Here is an 18,915-nt window from a genome sequence, read left to right as displayed (position 1 = left end):
AGTGACACTATGGCCATAAAAAGAACACCGCTACAAGTGCGCATTGTGCCAGGAAGGGCCCTCGGACGTGAACCAGTGGACAGTTATCGCTTCTCGGCCTTTTGGCTAAGATCAAGTGTAGTATCTGTTCTTATCAGTTTAATGTCTGATATGTCCTCTATGCGAGACTACATATTAAATGGATTTTTATCAATAGGAGTTGAAAAAGGAGCTTGCTCCGTTCACTCCAAGCATCGACCCGGTACTGCAGTGCCGCTGGGAACGGTGCGCTCTCCTCTGCTCTTGTGAAAAAGCAAACAGCGGTGCAGGATGGAAGTTTCAGGGAGCCTAAGATGAAACTTTCTTTTAATCTGCTGATAAAAGAGAGTGAATGCGAAGCAGACTTTAACACGGCTCTGGGAGCGAGCCGAGTGCGGGCTAACCGGGAGAATTGCTTGAAAGAAACGCGACACCGAATGAGCAGTCAGATCAAAGCCTCAATACGGTGTTCCCGTGTTGTTTGTGGCTGCCTTGTCTTTTGCACAGAGTAAAAGACAAGGCAGCCATCGAATAGGGCCCGATTGTTCCTACTTGGTCAGCCGAGGAGCAAGGGGGGGGAGCAAGCGTCTCAACCAAGCAAAGCTCACCATGGGGAAGGTGGCTATGCCAACTAGCCTGATGCCCTGCTCCCGCAGTGATGGATAATCATACACTGGTTTCTCTTCATAATGTACAAGTCTTTCGCCTTTTACTAAAGACTTCCGTGGAGAGCAGCACTAATGAATTGTTTCTATTTTTGGCAGGTTTTACCTTTGCGGGTGAAGCCCTTTCTGACTGTGCAAAAGAAATCTTGTTACTGTGCAGAGTGACTTCTCTGAGTAGAGTCGCCTCACTTGTTGCGACTGTGCCGATGTTGCTTGAATGGTGCTCGCTGGAGCGTGCGGTAGTGTAAAGTTATACCATTTAAAAGGGTTGAAGAGTGCTCAGTGCAGCGGGTGGGCGGAGGTGCAAAGTGACACTATAGCCATAAAACGAACACCGCTACTAGTGCGCATTGTGCCAGGAAGGGCCCTCGGACGTGAACCAGTGGACAGTTATCGCTTCTCGGCCTTTTGGCTAAGATCAAGTGTAGTATCTGTACTTATCAGTTTAATATGTTATATGTCTATGCAAGGACTACATATTAAATGGATTTTTATCAATAGGAGTTGAAAAAGGAGCTTGCTCCGTTCACTCCAAGCATCGACCCGGTACTGCAGTGCCGCTGGGAACGGTGCGCTCTCCTCTGCTCTTGTGAAAAAGCAAACAGCGGTGCAGGATGGAAGTTTCTTTAATCTGCTGAGAAAAGAGAGTGAATGCGAAGCAGACTTTAACACGGCTCTGGGAGCGAGCCGAGTGCGGGCTAACCAGGAGAATTGCTTGAAAGAAACGCGACACCGAATGAGCGGTCAGAACAAAGCCTCAATACGGTGTTCCTGTGGTGTTTTTATAAAATGCGGTGTAAAAAAAGGTGTGAATGCCCCATAGAAAACTAAAAGGTGGAGCGGAAGTGTTCGGCTGCAAGAAGGTGTGAATGTCCGACTATATTTGGTGAAAAGCAGGTGAAGCAAGGTCTGAATGCCCAACCTTACATCATCAAAAGCGAGATCAGAGGTTTTTGGCTGCAAGAAGGCCATAGTTTGCCAAAAGCGGGTAAGGTGCGAATGATCGGCTAAATATCAACAAAAGTGGGGGCGGAGGTCTTCGGATGCAAGTGGGTGTGAATATCCCACCATACAAGTATGGTGGAGAGGAAGCTGTGAATGGCCGACCATAGTTTGCAAAAAGCGGGTGAGAAAAGGTGCGAATGTCCAACCATACATGATCAAAACAGGGAGCGGAGGTGTTTGGCTGCGACAAGGTGTGAATGTCCACCCATAATTAATGAAAAGCGGGCAACAAGTAGGTTCGAATGCCCAACCATACATCATCAAAAGCAGGAGTGGATGTGTTCGGCTACAAGAAGGTTTGAATGTCCGAGCATAGTTTGTAAAAAGCGGGTAAGAAAAGGTTCGAATGCCCGAACATACACCATCAAAAGAGGGAGCGGAGGTGTTCCGCTGTAAGACGGTGTGAATGTCCGACCATAGTTGGTAAAAAGTGGGTATGAAAAGGTTCGAATGCCCAAATTCGGCTGCAAAAAACTGTGTTCGGCTGCAAAAAGGTGTGAATGTTCGACTAAATTTTGTAAAAAGCGGGTAAGACAAGGTGCGAATGCCTGACAATCTATGATCAAAAGCGGGAGGAGAGGTCTTCGGATGACAGTGGTTTAGAATTTCCAACCATAATCTATAAAATGCGGTGAAAAAAAAGGTGTGATAGAACACTAAAAGGTGGAGCGGAAGTGTTCGGCTGCAAGAAGGTGTGAATGTCCGACTATATTTAGTGAAAAGCAGGTGAAGCAAGGTCTGCATGCCCAACCTTACATCATGAAAAGCGAGATCAGAGGTGTTTGGCTGAGAGAAGGCCACAGTTTGCGATGCAATAATTAAAGGCCTCATGCCAGATGTCGCCACTGAAGTAAAGAACATTTACGTGGGATGGTATGAGGGTCCTCGTTTGGCTGACGTTCGCCGATATGCTCGCCATGCTCAGAACCAAGTTGAGACGCGTAAGACAACCAAAAGGGACAAGTGTGAAAAGGAGCTGCATTTGGCAGCCATGACCATGTATTACGCAGTTGGTGTAAACAGAGGACGAGGCGGAAGTCGAAGACGTGGACGTGTGAGAGAGGAGGTCGAAATGGGCCACGCCAGAGCTATGATCCGAATATTTGTTTTTACTGTGGCCAGACTGGAAACTGGAAGAAGGACTGTCCAAAGCTGAAAAGTGATGAAATTTTGCCAAAGGCTGACTGAGGGTGGGAGGCAGGTTCTGGACGTCACACGGCAGCGGAGCCTCCACTAATGGGTGATAGCACAAACACACTCACACATTTTTCCTGCTCTGTGTAGTGAAGAAACGCTTGCCGACTGTGATTCACGTAGTAAAGTTTTGCATGCTAGTTCCGTCCTAGAGCAAAGATATTTCTCTCAGAATATAGGAACTTATGTTCATCAGTAGTGACGTCAGGGGAGTTTGATTGTCCTCCAAAGTTAAGTGGAAACCACGTTTACTCTATGTCTGCATCAGGCCAGGTTGTGAAGGAGAAAATGACATCGCCCATTGCGTGTGTCACTCCCGATGGGCTCTCCTTCAAACACTCATTTTTGTTATCAGAGTTGTGTCCCATTAACCTAATGGGCTGTGATCTCATGTGTAAATTAGGCATTATTTTAACTTCTACACCAGAGGGTATTAACGTTATGTTACAGCCTGACAAAGTTTTCACAGCAGTGCAGTTTGATTCATCTGCACTTACATATGCTTATGAGTGGAAACTTCCCAGCTCTCCTTTTTCACAACAACTAGTGGAAGAAGCAAAAGCGTTAGTTTCACCCCTTTCTGATTTCATGCAACCTGCTGATTTGCACTGAAGATCACACATTTCTTTGGGGCCTGACAATGACTATGAGAAGAAGTGAAAAAATATGTGCGCCTACTTTATTGGCTGTGTCGCTCACTCCAGAGCACTTCGATTTTTTTAATGTTTGTGGTACTCGCCCTCACATTTCCTTGGCCAAACCTACACACTGGCATTGACAAGGTGTGGGAGAGTTTGTTGCTACATGTCAGAAAGAAACGGATTGGACCGTTTCACCTGCTGATCCAAATTTGATGTTTTCTGAACGATTGTCAGCATACAAAAAAATATTTTTGAGTACAATGCATTGTCAAAGAACTGTGGAATTAATTCCTACCACAGAATCACATTTTGAAGCATGTTTTTAATCTGAAAAAGATTTGTCTTCGATACCCATGTTGGCTGAAGTGCCCAATGATCTTTGGGCGAAGAGCAAATATGATGTGGGGTTGTTTATTGTTGAAACTAGATTAGAAGTAGATAAATATGAAGGACAAAGCAGTTTGAACTTGGTTTGAGAGAAGGAATTAATTTTATTGCAAAATCCGAATTCATGCATAACTCGTCAAATAGATAGTAATGTGTCGTTCGTGAGCGATTCGTTCGACATGAACAAATTTTTTATATGACTCGGGAGTAACGAGTTGTCTCAGTGAGTGATTCGTTCATTTTCATGCAGTACCCTTCCTCACCACATGGCAGGCGGCAGCTTCATAAGCTCAGTCAGCAGGACAGGAAACAGTATTGATTCGTTCATGACTCAACTCCTCGACTGACAGGTCCTCGCACAGGAAACAGTATTGATTAGTTTACGACTCAACTGCTTGGGTCTTCGTTCATTTGTCACGTTTTAAATTCTACGTTTCATTTGACAGGCTGAAGAGCAGTAGGCACAACAGTTCGTTCACAAACCGGATCATTAATCTCATAGACTATTCAACCATCAACAACTTGGAAACCACAATCGACTCTCTAGATGCAGAAAAAGCATTTAATGGAGTGAACTGGAAATTTTTTTACAAACTATGCTCGGACATTCAAACCTTCTTGTAACCGAACACATCCAGTCCTGCTTTTGATGATGTATGGTTGGGCATTCGCACCTTTTTTTTTACCCATTTTTGAGGAATTATGGGTGGACATTCACACCTTCTTGAAGCTGAACACCTCCTCTCCCACTTATGATCATGTGCGGTTGGATATTCGAACATTTTTTTTCATGTTTTCTAGCAATTATTGATGGACATTCAGACCTTCTTGCAGCTGAACACCTCCGCTCCCGCTTTTGATGGTGTATAGTCGGGCTTCCGAGCCTTTTCTTCCCCGGTTTTTACAAATTATGGTTGGACATTTAGACCTTCTTGCAGCCGAAAACCTCCGTTCCCTCTTTTGATCATACATTGTCCGGCATTCGCACCTTTTCTTACCCGCTTTTTACAAACCATGGTCGGACTTTCACACCTTTTAGTAGCCAAACAACTCCGCTCCCGCTATTGATTGTGTACAGTCGGGTATTTTAACCTTTTCTTACCCGCTTTTTACCAATTATGGTCGGACATTCACACCTTCTTACAGCGGAACACCTCCGCTCCCTGTTTTGATCATTTATGGTCTGGCAATACTACCTTTTCTTACCCGTTTTTGAGTAATTATGGCTGGACATTCACAGCTTCTTGTAGCCGAACACATCCACTCCTGCTTTTGATAATGTATGTTATGGCATTCGAACCTACTTGTTGCCCGCTTTTCATTAATTATGGGTGGACATTCACACCTTGTCGCACCCAAACACCTCCGCTCCCTGTTTTGATCATGTATGGTTGGACATTCGCACCTTTTCTCACCCGCTTTTTGCAAACTATGGTCGGCCATTCACAGCTTCCTCTCCACCATACTTGTATGGTGGGATATTCACACCCACTTGCATCCGAAGACCTCCGCCCCCACTTTTGTTGATATTTAGTCGGTCATTCGCACCTTACCCGCTTTTGGCAAACTATGGCCTTCTTGCAGCCAAAAACCTCTGATCTCGCTTTTGATGATGTAAGGTTGGGCATTCAGACCTTGCTTCACCTGCTTTTCACCAAATATAGTCGGACATTCACACCTTCTTGCAGCCGAACACTTCCGCTCCACCTTTTAGTTTTCTATGGGGCATTCACACCTTTATTTTCACCGCATTTTATAAAAACACCACAGGAACACCGTATTGAGGCTTTGTTCTGACCGCTCATTCGGTGTCGCATTTCTTTCAAGCAATTCTCCTGGTTAGCCCGCACTCGGCTCGCTCCCAGAGCCGTGTTAAAGTCTACTTCGCATTCACTCTCTTTTCTCAGCAGACTAAAAGAAAGTTTCATCTTGGGGTCCCTGAAACTTCCATCCTGCACCGCTGTTTGCTTTTTCACAAGAGCAGAGGAGAGCGCACCGTTCCCAGCGGCACTGCAGTACCGGGTCGATGCTTGGAGTGAACGGAGCAAGCTCCTTTTTCAACTCCTATTGATACAAATCCATTTAATATGTGGTCCTTGCATAGACATATCACAACTTGGTTTGAGTGAAGGAATTAATTTTATATCAAAATCCGGAATTGTGTAGAACTCGTGAAACGACGCTTATTCTCGGATTCCTGAAAAGGTTTAGTGTTGTTCTCTCCTATCCTGCAAAGTACAACGTTCTTTTTTGTTTAAAGCTATTTGGACATGGATAAATATGAAGGAAAATGCAGTTTTAACTTGGTTTGAGTGAAGGAATTCATTTTATATCAAAATCCGGAATTGTGCATTATGGCAGCAGAATTGTAGTCTGAATACCTTTATGCCAAACAGATTTGCTTTGCCAAGGGAAGTTTTATAATTGTTTATTGTTTATGTTTACAATATATAAACTAGCAGAATAATTAATTCATCCTCCTGGTCCCTCCCACCCCGGAGAGGGCAGCCAGAGACTGGCTGCAATAGGCATCCCCGCTACCTGGGACCCAACACAGGGCAGGAGGGCCTGATGTCCACCAGGCTCGGGGCTTGCAGTCACCATATTCCGGGAACTACTGTACCCCCAGAAGGAACCCATCCCGCCCCACCCCACTCAACCCAACCCCACCCCAGAGGACCTCTACAAAAACAAACAAACAACAACAAAAATCAAACAAACAAACAAACAAATCACCCGGTTACACCAGTCGCAGCAGCCCGGGCCTGAGACCCACCATCACCCAGGCCCCCCCAGGCCCCCCCCAACAGGGGAAAAGCACACCCCCATACAGACCCCCTCCTCCTCACCGCACGCCCCAACACCCTAAAAAAAACAACCACCTGCGGACACCTTGGAGTTCCCAGAGCAACAAGGCCGGCACCAGGACCTGCACCAACCCACGCATACTGTGGCATGTCCAGGGCAACCCAGACCCCCCAGGCACAGGCAGGGCCCCGCCCCGGGCACAAGGCAGCGGCAAGCCCCCAGGTCCAGGCCCAGCTCCACCACCCACGCCAGAGCGGCCCCGTCACCCGGTACAGAGCCAGCAGCCACCACCCCAAGGCCCCTAAGGGACCCCGCCCCACACCGCAAGACAGCCCCACCCGCAAGCCCCCAAAACTGCCCTCCAAGCCCGACACACAGTCCCCCCCAGCAATGACCAACCCGGTCCCCACGACCCGAGAGACCACCAGACGCCCAAAGCCACACAGCCCCCCCCCAGCACACACCCAACCGCCCAGAGCGACGGGACAGCAACCCACCACCAACACTATGTGATCAAGCTAATCAGAGGGGACCAGAGAGAATTAAATTCAGCCAATTGATGTTTTGAGGAAGCAGACATTGTTTCCATGCTAATATAATCTAAAAGAAAATTTCTAAACTGGTTAATACACAGATTGTTCTTCGCTTTCCAGTTCATGAGAATAGTTTTCTTTGCTATACATAACACTGTGAGGATCATGTGTGCTAAGCTAAATTCCACGTTGATGTTGTCTAAGTCACCCAGTATGCACAGTGTGGGGCATGCAGGAATGCTACACTTTAGCCATGTTGATAGGTCCGCACAGACTTCAAGCCAGAACTTTTGGACAGGCGCACAAAACCACAAAGCGTGTGCATAATCATCAGGTGTGTTATCTGTGCAATGTGAGCAGATGTTTGAGTGTGTTAGACCCATCCTGAACATCCTTTGTCCTGTATAGTGTGTTCTATGAAGAATTTTGTATTGTATGAGCTGTAAATTAGGATTTCGAGTCATTGTGAAGGTGTTCAAACATACTTGTGGCCAGAAGCTATGACTAGAACTGATGGATAAATCTGCCTCCCATTTTGAGGACGGTAGAGACATTGTGTCATCTATCTTAGACAATAATTTATATATTTTTGATAGTAGTTTTGGGGTGCAGATGCTTAGAAATTCTGCTACCCTAATCGGGAGTTGTAAGTCTGGTTGGTGGAGGATATATTTCTTTGTTATTATAGACTTAAGTTGTTGATATTCTAGGAATTTATTGCTGCCTATCTCATGTTGTGATATGAGCTCATCAAATGAAATAAAATGTCCATTTTGGATTATATGTTCCAGATGTTTGATTCCTTTGATCTTCCACAGAGTAAAGTTTAGCATTTTTTTGTTTTGCAGGATGTCAGGATTGTTCCAGATGGGTGTAAGCTTACACGGGACAAGTGAAGACTTTGTTATTTTAAGAAATTCCCACCAGGCTGTCAGAGAGGTGCTGATGTTAATGCTTTTGAAACATTTGTGATTTTTCACCATTTGACTAATAAGTGGCAGGTCAGAGATTTCCAGATTATCACACAATGCTTGTTCTATACTTATCCATGTTCATCTATTGGGCTAGGTTTAAACCATTTTGATATATACTGTAACCTATTGGCTAAGGAATAGTGCTGAAAATTAGGTAAATCTAATCCACCCTGTCCTTGGTCTTCTGTAGGGTTTTTAAACTAATACGTGGTGGTTTGTTTTTCCACAGAAATTTAGAGATGCATGAATCTAGTGACTTAAACCAAGTAGCAGGTGGTTTTATGGGGATCATTGAGAACAGATAGTTAACTTTTGGTAGTATCATCATTTTAATGGTTGTAACTCTCCCCATAAGTGATATAGGTAAGGACTTCCAACGAGAGAGATTGTCCTCTACTGTCTTTAATAATTGCACATTGAGGCGGCCTGTTGCCACTGCGGGTTCTTTCAGAGAGACTCAGAGACAGAGGACGGTTCAACGTATAGTTTATTTAACCTTTTTTCATGAATGTGGAGTCGTTCGCAGGCCTTCCCTCCCGGTTCGTGCTGCCGACTCCACTTCAATCCTCCTTACAGCTCTGAGTTTTTTAAAGAGGAGAGTGATTAGACAAGTGACTGCCGGTGTACTAATCACTCACCTAGTCCTGCTCCCCAGAGCTCTCTCCACAGCTCTCTCCTGCAGCTGATGCACCACGCCCCCTCCACATACCTCCACCGCCTGACCTTGGCCGGGGAGCGGTCCGGCCTAACCCCCCCCCACACACACACACACACACACACACACACACACACCTCGCCATGCGAGCTGTAAAGGAAGTCGGCCACAGCCATCTGTGCCCCCGGCCTATGGACCACTTTGAATTTAAAAGGCTGTAGTGCCAGATACCAGCGGGTGATCCGTGCATTGACATTTTTCATTCGGTGGAGCCACTGGAGGGGAGCAAGGTCCGAGCAAAGGGTGAATGGGCGCCCCAGCAAGTAATACCGCAGAGCGCCGACCACCCACCGGATGGCCAGGCACTCCCTCTCCACCGTGTTGTATCTGGTCTCCCTCTCGGATAGTTTCTGGCTGATGTAAAGCACTGGGTGGTCAACGCCCCGCACCTGCTGGGACAGAACAGCCCCCAACCCCCTTCCCGATGCATCAGTCTGCAGGACAAATGGGAGAGAGGAGTTAGGTGTGTGGAGAAGAGGCTCCCCACAGAGGGTCTGCTTTACCCTCTCAAGTGACACCTGGCACTGCTTCGTCCACCGGACCGGATCAGAGGCACCTTTTCGGGTAAGGTTGGTCAAAGGGCTGGTCAGCTCCGCGAAGTTGGGAATAAATCGCCGGTAATATCCGGCCAGCCCCAAAAACCGCCTCACCTCTTTCTTGGTCTTAGGTTTTGGGCAGGATGCAATCGCTGCTGTCTTGTCTACCTGTGGACGCACCTGTCCGCCGCCCAAGTGGTACCCCAGATACCGTACCTCCCTCCATCCAACTGCACACTTCTTTGGGTTGGCCGTGAGCCCCGTGACTCCAGCACTGCCGCCATCTGCTGAACGTGCTCCGCCCAGCTGTTGCTATGGATGATGACGTCATCCAGGTAAGCGGCAGCATACGCAGGAACTTACATCATGAAAAGCGAGATCAGAGGTGTTTGGCTGAGAGAAGGCCACAGTTTGCGATGCAATAATTAAAGGCCTCATGCCAGATGTCGCCACTGAAGTAAAGAACATTTACGTGGGATGGTGTGAGGGTCCTCGTTTGGCTGACGTTCGCCGATATGCTCGCCATGCTCATAACCAAGTTGAGACGCGTAAGACAACCAAAAGGGACAAGTGTGAAAAGGAGCTGCATTTGGCAGCCATGACCATGTATTACGCAGTGTGTGTAAACAGAGGACGAGGCCGAAGTCGAAGACGTGGACGTGTGGGAGAGGAGGTCGAAATGGGCCACGCCAGAGCTATGATCCGAATATTTGTTTTTACTGTGGCCAGGCTGGACACTGGAAGAAGGACTGTCCACAGCTGAAAAGTGATGAAATTGGGCAAAAGGCTGACTGAGGGTGGGAGGCAGGTTCTGGACGTCACGCGGCAGCGGAGCCTCCACTAATGGGTGATAGCATAAACACACTCACACATTTTTCCTGCTCTGTGTAGTGAAGAAACGCTTGCCGACTGTGATTCACGTAGTAAAGTTTTGCATGCTATTTCCGTCCTAGAGCAAAGATATTTCTCTCAGAATATAGGAAATTATGTTCATCGGTAGTGACGTCAGGGGAGTTTGATTGTCCTCCAAAGTTAAGTGGAAACCACGTTTACTGTATGTCTGCATCAGGCCAGGTTGTGAAGGAGAAAATGACAATGCCCATTGCGTGTTTTCACTCCCGATGAGCTCTCCTTCAAACACTCATTTTTGTTATCAGAGTTGTGTCCCATTAACCTGATGGGCTGTGATCTCATGTGTAAATTAGGCATTATTTTAACTTCTACACCAGAGGGTGTTAAGGTTATGTTACAGTCTGACAAAGTTTTCACAGCAGTGCAGTTTGATTCATCGGCACTTACATATGCTTATCAGTGGAAACTTCCCAGCTCTCCTTTTTCACAACAACTAGTGGAAGAAGCAAAAGCGTTAGTTTCACCCCTTTCTGATTTCATGCAACCTACTGATTTGCACTGCACATCACACATTTCTTTGGGGCCTGACAATGACTATGAGAAGAAGTGAAAAAATATGTGCGCCTACTTTATTGGCTGTGTCGCTCACTCCAGAGCACTTCGATTTTTTTAATGTTTGTGGTACTCGCCCTCACATTTCCTTGGCCAAACGTACACACTTGCAGTGACAAGGTGTGGGAGAGTTTGTTGCTACATGTCAGAAAGAAATGGAGTGGACCGTTTCACCTGCTGATCCAAATTTGATGTTTTCTGAACGATTGTCAGCGTACAAAAAAACATTTTTGAGTACAATGCATTGTCAAAGAATTGTGGACTTAATTCCTACCACAGAATCACATTTTGAAGCATGTTTTTTATCTGAAACAGATTTGTCTTCGATACCCATGTTGGCTGAAGTGCCCAATGATCTTTGGGCTAAGAGCAAATATGATGTGGGGTTGATAAAAGGCTGTGAACCAGTAATTGTCACCCCTAAATCAGACTTTTGTCCATGTAAAAAACAATACCCTTTTAAGCCTGAAGCAATTAAAGGGATTAAACCTGTTTTTCAATCTTTTCAGAAAACAGGCGTTATTGTTCCTTTTGAAAATTCACCTGTGCTTACTCCATTGTTTCCTGTTAAAAAGATTAAAGATGCTGGCCAGCCAGATGAATGGCGTTTTGTACAGGACCTCCAAGCGGTGAATGCTGCAGTTCAGCCACATGCTCCTACTGTGCCCAACCCACACACTATTTTGTCTCAAATTACATCAGATGCACAGTTTTTCTCAGTGGTTGACTTGTCGCCAGTGCACCCTGATAGCCCATTTTGGTTTGCTTTTTAGTTTGAAGGGAGATCTTGGACTTTTACCCGGTTATGCCAGGGGTACTGTGAAAGTCCCACTATTTACAATGCTGCCCTCAAAGCTAGTCTGGATTAACTTCAATCAACCACAGGCTCTGCTCTTTTGCAGTATGTGGATGACATCCTTTTATGTAGTCCATCTAAACAACAGTGTGAAAAAGACAGTGAATCTGTTGAAACATCTTCCTTCTTATGGCCATAAAGCCAGCCTTTCTAAGTTACAGTTTGTACAGGACGAAGTCACCTTTTTGGGTCATGTGATTTCTAAGGATGGGCGCTCACTTTCTCCTAAACGTGTTGCTGCAGTTCAGATCATTCCTAAACCGGTTACTAAAAAACAGCTTATGTCATTCTTAGGTATAACATCTTACTGCAGGAACTTTATTCCTAACTACTCTTTTCTCGAAGCTCTCTTAGGTGCTCTTATCCATGGTAAAGGCCTCCAGTCAGCTGATCGTGTTCCATGGACTCCTGAGGCTGAATCAGCCTTTAGTCAGCTTAAGCTGGCTCTTCAAACAGCACCAACACTTGGCATTCCAGATCCTCATAAACCTTTCATACAGGCAGTTGATGAGAAGCATGGTTGTATGACATCTGTTCTTATGCAGGAACATGGGGCAGGCAAAGGCCAGTGGCTCATTTCTCAGCAAAACTGGACTCTGTGGCTGCAGGCCTGCCTGGTTGTCTTCGTGCTGTTGCAGCTGCAGAGAAAGCTGTCCTGGCCTCCCAAGATATTGTGGGCTACGCTAATTTGACTGTTTTGGTTCCTCATGCTGTTGCCATTATTCTTCTCGAGCAGAAAACTTCACATCTTTCAACTGCTCGTTGGCTCAGATACACCTCTGTGATATGCCAAATGTCACTGTTAAACGTTGTACTGTTCTGAATCCTGCTACTTTGCTTCCAACTCCTGAGGATGGGGAGCCTCATGACTGTGAAGCTGTTTTGGAACAAGTTTGTACACCCCGACCTGATCTTTTAGAGACTCCTCTTCCAAACTCTGACATGATTCTTTTTGTAGATGGATCAGCTTTGCGTGATCCAGCCACAGGTACTAACTGTGTTTGGTTTGCAGTATGTTCTTCACATGACACTTTGTTGTCTGGTTCTCTTCCTAAACATTTCTCTGCTCAAACTACTGAGCTTAATGCACTTACTGAAGCTTGTAAGTTGGCAGCTGGTAAGTCACTATTTACACAGATTCCAGATATGCTTTTGGTGTTGTTCATGACTTTGGTGCGCTGTGGAAACACAGGCATTTCCTTAAATCAGATGGTAAAACTATTCTGAACTCCAAGCAGGTTTCTGATCTTCTTGATGCGATCCTTTTGCCTACAGCAATCTCGGTCTGTAAGTGTGCGGCTCACACTAACTCAGACGATCCTGTTGCTTGTGGCAATGCCAGAGCTGATGCTGCAGCTAAGCAAGCAGCTAAATCTTTTCCTGTTTTCGCTTCCCTCTCTTTGCAGGCAGAAGACTCCCTCACAGATCTCCATGCTTTGCAAACTTTTGCCTCTGCAGATGAAATTTGGTCACACTTAGCATACTGACTGTCAGTGTAAACGTTAACAACCTTTTTGTTATTTAATTTACAAGCTTCAGTTAAAGCTACCAATTCGACTGCTTGAACAGAGTAATTTTTTGGTAGTGGTTGTTTTAAGAAAACTTCAGTTTCTGTTACTACTGTAAATCCTGTAGCATTTGTGCCATCAGGGTTTTTTGCTTGACCTGTTGAATAAATATAGTTATTTCTGCATTTTCATAACGTATATCAGTTAAGTCTGGCCTGGGTAAAACACTGATGGTTATTTCTGACATGCAATCATGAGGCTTTCCATCTGTGGGGTAGGTAGCAGTGTGGATGGATTAAGTGTAGCACATCTCTCGACAACAAGGTGTGGCTGTGAAAGAAGAACTGTTATGTAGGAGAGATGTCTGGTAAAGATATTTTGTTAAGTAACCATATCACAGCCACTGCATGAGGTACCTTAAGTGTTAATGGGTGAAATAACACCATTATTGTTGATGCCTGCACTGCCAATGGCTTCTGGCCATTGATTCAAAAGTACGATCTCGTCCCTGTTTCCCCCTTTCAGTGGACACTGGCCCCTAATTACCGCAATTCAGCAGGGGGTCTTTCATTAGGAGTACTTGACTCCCCCGTGCACGGTTTCAGCTCCGACCCTGGACAGCGGAAAAAACGTTGAGATCTGGTTTGAGGACCCAATTGTTGAGAAAAGTCTCTCAATGAGACTCAGAGTTGCTGGAGTCAGTTAATGCAAAGGTTTAATCTTGCAGCAAGTTCAAGAATGTGTGTGTGTATGGGTGTATGTGTGCGAACGTGTGTGAGTTTGTGAGAGTTTAAAGAACCTGTTATCCACAGGCAGGTCTTAACTAGTACGGCACGGGTCCAACCTGTCTCATCTTTTTTGGAAGGTCCAGCGCTCGGCCGTAACCCTTCTGTCTGTTTGGACTCTCACATACATTCGGTTAATCATAGAAAAACGAGAACAAAACTTTTTAGCCCCTTAAATTCATAAAACAGACATGGTGCAGTTATTTCCATTCTAGAAAATAAGAGTAATCACCACCATTTCTATAAATTCTGGATATTCTAACAATCTGAATCTTTTTTAAATGTTCGATGAAGCCCTTTGCTGTTCTGTCTCCCGTGACACCAAAACGGCTTTCTTTTCTCTCTTTTCTCTACACTCTGCACTGTGAGCACACACACCAAATCAGAAAGGCTTTTTTCTCTCTTTTCTACATTATGGACTGTGGGGACACAAAACCGCTCTCTCTTTTTTTTTTTTTGATTGTGTGCCAGGGCGTTGTCTCACGTATTAGATTATGCTTAAGATACGAATGGGTTTATCAGTCACATCAGAATCCATACATACTGATCCTCCCGTAATAAAATGGTCGGATCTTATCAAACACACTTTGTTTCTTGTGACAAGTCAGCGAAACAGCGTATACACGTCAAGACACTGAATCAAGTTTGCCACAAGAACTCATAAGTTTGGCAGTATTGCTCTGCCGTCAGCAATCATACACCCATTTTATTTTCATGAGACATGTGCAGGCACCTGTTCATCTACTGTTCTATCACTATGAATTAGTTTATCTATTATCAATAAGGATACTTCTACAACTACTATCAAAGATGTCCGGACTTCTTATGTTGTCAGTTGCTATATATGAATAAGTGGGTTGCTACTGAAAAGCATTAAGCATGTCACACAGCCCAAACATATAACATTTCAGGACACACCACACAGTTAACAACCACAGTGAAGCGTGTCAAAGCCCAAACATGTAACATTCAACAGGACACTTACACAACACATTCAAATCAAACAGTCAGACAACATACAAGAACATATACCCCAGCCGGCATTGCTCCCTGCCTATTTTCCTACAACTCACTATGTGTGCGCACACCTTTATTCACAAACTCTTCAACTTATACTCTTTTACCGAAGCTGCTACAGCTCGATAAGCCAAATACCCTTAGATCCTATTTCGGTGAATTTGACATCTGCCTTGTATGTAACAGATTAGCGGTTTAGCAGTTTTAATTTAGTTTGAGTGAAGGAATTCATTTTATAGCAAAATCCGAAATCGTGAAGAACTCATGAAAGTAAGCTTATTCTCGGATTCCTGAAACTTTAGATTTGCTCTTTCTTTTACTGCAAAGTACAACGTTGAGCAGCACTAATGAGTTGTTTCTATTTTTGGCAGGCTTTACCTTTGCGGATGAAGCCCTTTCTGTCTGTGCAAAAGAAATCTTGTTACTGTGCAGAGTGACTTCTCTGAGTAGAGTCGCCTTACTTGTTGCGACTGTGCCGATGTTCGAAGCTGGAGTGCAAAGTTGTTGCTTGAATGGTGCTCGCTGGAGCATGCGGTAGTGTAAAGTTATACCATTTAAAAGGGCTGAAGAGTGCTCAGTGCAGCGGGTGGGCGGAGGTGCAAAGTGACACTATGGCCATAAAAAGAACACTGCTACAAGTGCCCATTGTGCCAGGAAGGGCCCTCGGACGTGAACCAGTGGACAGTTATCGCTTCTCGGCCTTTTGGCTAAGATCAAGTGTAGTATCTGTTCTTATCAGTTTAATGTCTGATATGTCCTCTATGCGAGGACTACATATTAAATGGATTTTTATCAATAGGAGTTGAAAAAGGAGCTTGCTCCGTTCACTCCAAGCATCGACCCGGTACTGCAGTACCGCTGGGAACGGTGCGCTCTCCTCTGCTCTTGTGGAAAAGCAAACAGCGGTGCAGGATGGAAGTTTCTTTTAGTCTGCTGAGAAAAGAGAGTGAATGCGAAGTAGACTTTAACACGGCTCTGGGAGCGAGCCGAGTGCGGGCTAACCAGGAGAATTGCTTGAAAGAAACGCGAACCGAATGAGCGGTCAGAACAAAGCCTCAATACGGTGTTCCTGTGGTGTTTTTATAAAATGCGTTGAAAAAAAAGGTGTGAATGCCCCAGAGAAAACTAAAAGGTGGAGCAGACGTGTTCGGCTGCAAGAAGGTGTGAATGTCCGACTATATTTGGTGAAAAGCAGGTGAAGCAAGGTCTGAATGCCCAACCTTACATCATCAAAAGCGAGATCAGAGGTTTTTGGCTGCAAGAAGGCCATAGTTTGCCAAAAGCGGGTAAGGTGCGAATGACCGACTAAATATCAACAAAAGTGAGGGCGGAGGTCTTCGGATGCAAGTGGGTGTGAATATCCCACCATACAAGTATGGTGGAGAGGAAGCTGTGAATGGCCGACCATAGTTTGCAAAAAGCGGGTGAGAAAAGGTGCGAATGTCCAACCATACATGATCAAAACAGGGAGCGGAGGTGTTTGGGTGCGACAAGGTGTGAATGTCCACCCATAATTAATGAAAAGCGGGCAACAAGTAGGTTCGAATGCCCAACCATACATCATCAAAAGCAGGAGTGGATGTGTTCGGCTACAAGAAGGTTTGTATGTCTGAGCATAGTTTGTAAAAAGCGGGTAAGAAAAGGTTCGAATGCCCGAACATACACCATCAAAAGAGGGAGCGGAGGTGTTCCGCTGTAAGACTGTGTGAATGTCCGACCATATTTGGTAAAAAGTGGGTATGAAAAGGTTCGAATGCCCAAATTCGGCTGCAAAAAACTGTGTTCGGCTGCAAAAAGGTGTGAATGTTTGACTAAAGTTTGTAAAAAGCGGGTAAGACAAGGTGCGAATGCCTGACAATGTATGATCAAAAGCGGGAGCAGAGGTGTTCAGCTGCAAGAAGGTCTAAATGTCCATCATTAATTGCTAGAAAACATGAAAGAAAATTTTCGAAAATCAATCCGCACATGATCATAAGTGGGAGAGGAGGTGTTCAGCTGCAAGAAGGTGTGAATGTCCTACCATAATTGCTGAAAAATGTGTTAGAAACTGTAAGAATGCCGGACCATACATCATCAAAAGCTAGAGAGGTGGTGTTCGGCTGCAAGTAGGTGTGAATGTCTGATTAAAGTTCAAATATATTAACAAAAGCGGGAGGAGAGGTCTTCGGATGAGTGGTTGAGAATTTCCGACCATAATCTATAAAATGCAGTGAAAAAAAAGGTGTGATAGAAACCTAAAAGGTGGAGCGGAAGTGTTCGGCTGCAAGAAGGTGTGAATGTCCATCTATAGTTGGTGAAAAGCAGGAAAAGCAAGGTCTGAATGCCCAATCTTACATCATCAAAAGTGAGATCAGAGGTGTTTGGCGGCAAGAAAACGGGTAAGGTGTGAATGACCGACTAAATATCAACAAAAGTGGGGGCGGAGATCTTCGGATGCAAGTGGGTGTGAATATCCCACCATACAAGTATGGTGGAGAGGAAGCTGTGAATGACCGACCATAGTTTGCAAAAAGCGGGTGAGAAAAGGTGCGAATGTCCAACCATACATGATCAAAACAGGGAGCGGAGGTGTTTGGCTGCGACAAGGTGTGAATGTCCACCCATAATTAATGAAAAGCGGGCAACAAGTAGGTTCGAATGCCCAACCATACATCAACAAAAGCAGGAGTGGATGTGTTTGGCTACAAGAAGGTTTGAATGTCCGAGCATAGTTTGTAAAAAGCGGGTAAGAAAAGGTGCGAATGCCCGACAAAGTATGATCAAAAGAGGGAGTGGAGGTTTTCGGCTACAAGAAGGTTTGAATGTCCGACCATAGTTTGTAAAAAGCGGGTAAGAAAAGGTGCGAATGCCCGAACATACACCATCAAAAGAGGGAGTGGAGGTGTTACGCTGAAAGACGGTGTGAATGTCCGACCATAGTTGGTAAAAAGCGGGTAAGAAAAGGTTCGAATGTCCGAATATATACCATCAAAAGAGGAAGCGGAGGTGTTCGGCTGCAAGAAGGTGTGAACATCCGACCAAAGTTTGTAAAAAGCAGTTAAGAAAAGGTTCGAATATCCAACCAAACATAATCAAAAGTGGGAGCAGAGCTGTTCGACTGCAAGTAGGTGTGAATGTCCACCAATAATTCCTGAAAAATGGGTAAGAAAAGGTGCGAATGCCCAACCATACATCATCAAAAGAAGAAGTGGATGTGTTCTGCTACAAGAAGGTTTGAATGTCCGACCATAGTTTGTAAAAAGTGGGTAAGAAAAACTTCGAATGCCCGAACATACACCATCAAAAGAGGGAGCGGAGGTGTTCCGCTGTAAGATGCTGCGAATGTCCGACCATAGTTGGTAAAAAGCGGGTAAGAAAAGGTTAAAAAACCCGACTGTACACAATCAATAGCGGGAGCGGAGTTGTTCGGCTACAAGAAGGTGTGAAAGTCCGACCATGGTTTGTAAAACGCGGGTAAGACAAGGTGCGAATACCCGACAATGTATGATCAAAAGAGGGAGCGGAGTTGTTCGGCTGCAAGGTCTGAATTTCCAACCATAATTTGTAAACACCGTTGAAGAAAAGCCTCGAAAGCCCGACTATACACCATCAAAAGCGGGAGCGGAGGTGTTCAGCTGCAAGAAGGTCTGAATGTCCACCAATAATTACTGAAAAATGGGTAAGAAAAGGTGTGAATGCCCAACTATACATCATCAAAAGCAGATGTGGAAGTGTTCGGCCACAAGAAGGTTTGAATGTCCGACCATAGTTTGTAAAAGGCGGGTAAGAAAAGGTTCGAATGCCCGAACATACACAATCAAAAGAGGGAG

General features: G+C 45.1%; 4 non-coding genes and 1 pseudogene across 4 annotated transcripts; 4 read left to right on the top strand and 1 right to left on the bottom strand.

Annotated features, from left to right (window-relative positions):
* Positions 1-85: 85 nt before the first annotated feature.
* LOC140320462 (U2 spliceosomal RNA) lies at positions 86-275 on the top strand. The gene has a single exon (XR_011918310.1). It is a non-coding gene; the product is annotated as a U2 spliceosomal RNA (small nuclear RNA).
* A 411-nt stretch (positions 276-686) lies between these two features.
* On the top strand, positions 687-800 carry LOC140266079 (U5 spliceosomal RNA). Its single transcript, XR_011906747.1, has one exon. It is a non-coding gene; the product is annotated as a U5 spliceosomal RNA (small nuclear RNA).
* Positions 801-1,075: 275 nt separating this feature from the next.
* LOC140320566 (U2 spliceosomal RNA) lies at positions 1,076-1,263 on the top strand. The gene has a single exon (XR_011918402.1). It is a non-coding gene; the product is annotated as a U2 spliceosomal RNA (small nuclear RNA).
* Positions 1,264-5,895: 4,632 nt separating this feature from the next.
* On the bottom strand, positions 5,896-6,045 carry LOC140320649 (U2 spliceosomal RNA; annotated as a pseudogene).
* Positions 6,046-15,793: 9,748 nt separating this feature from the next.
* Positions 15,794-15,984, top strand: LOC140266511 (U2 spliceosomal RNA). The gene has a single exon (XR_011907135.1). It is a non-coding gene; the product is annotated as a U2 spliceosomal RNA (small nuclear RNA).
* The last annotated feature ends 2,931 nt before the right edge of the window (positions 15,985-18,915 follow it).

The sequence above is a fragment of the Leuresthes tenuis genome, unplaced genomic scaffold (assembly GCF_036924035.1).
Source record: "Leuresthes tenuis unplaced genomic scaffold, fLeuTen1.0.hap1 SCAF_12, whole genome shotgun sequence".
NCBI classification, from domain to species: Eukaryota; Metazoa; Chordata; class Actinopteri; order Atheriniformes; family Atherinopsidae; genus Leuresthes; species Leuresthes tenuis.
Note: the sequence above shows the minus strand (reverse complement) of the source record. Positions and strands in the feature narration are given on the sequence as shown.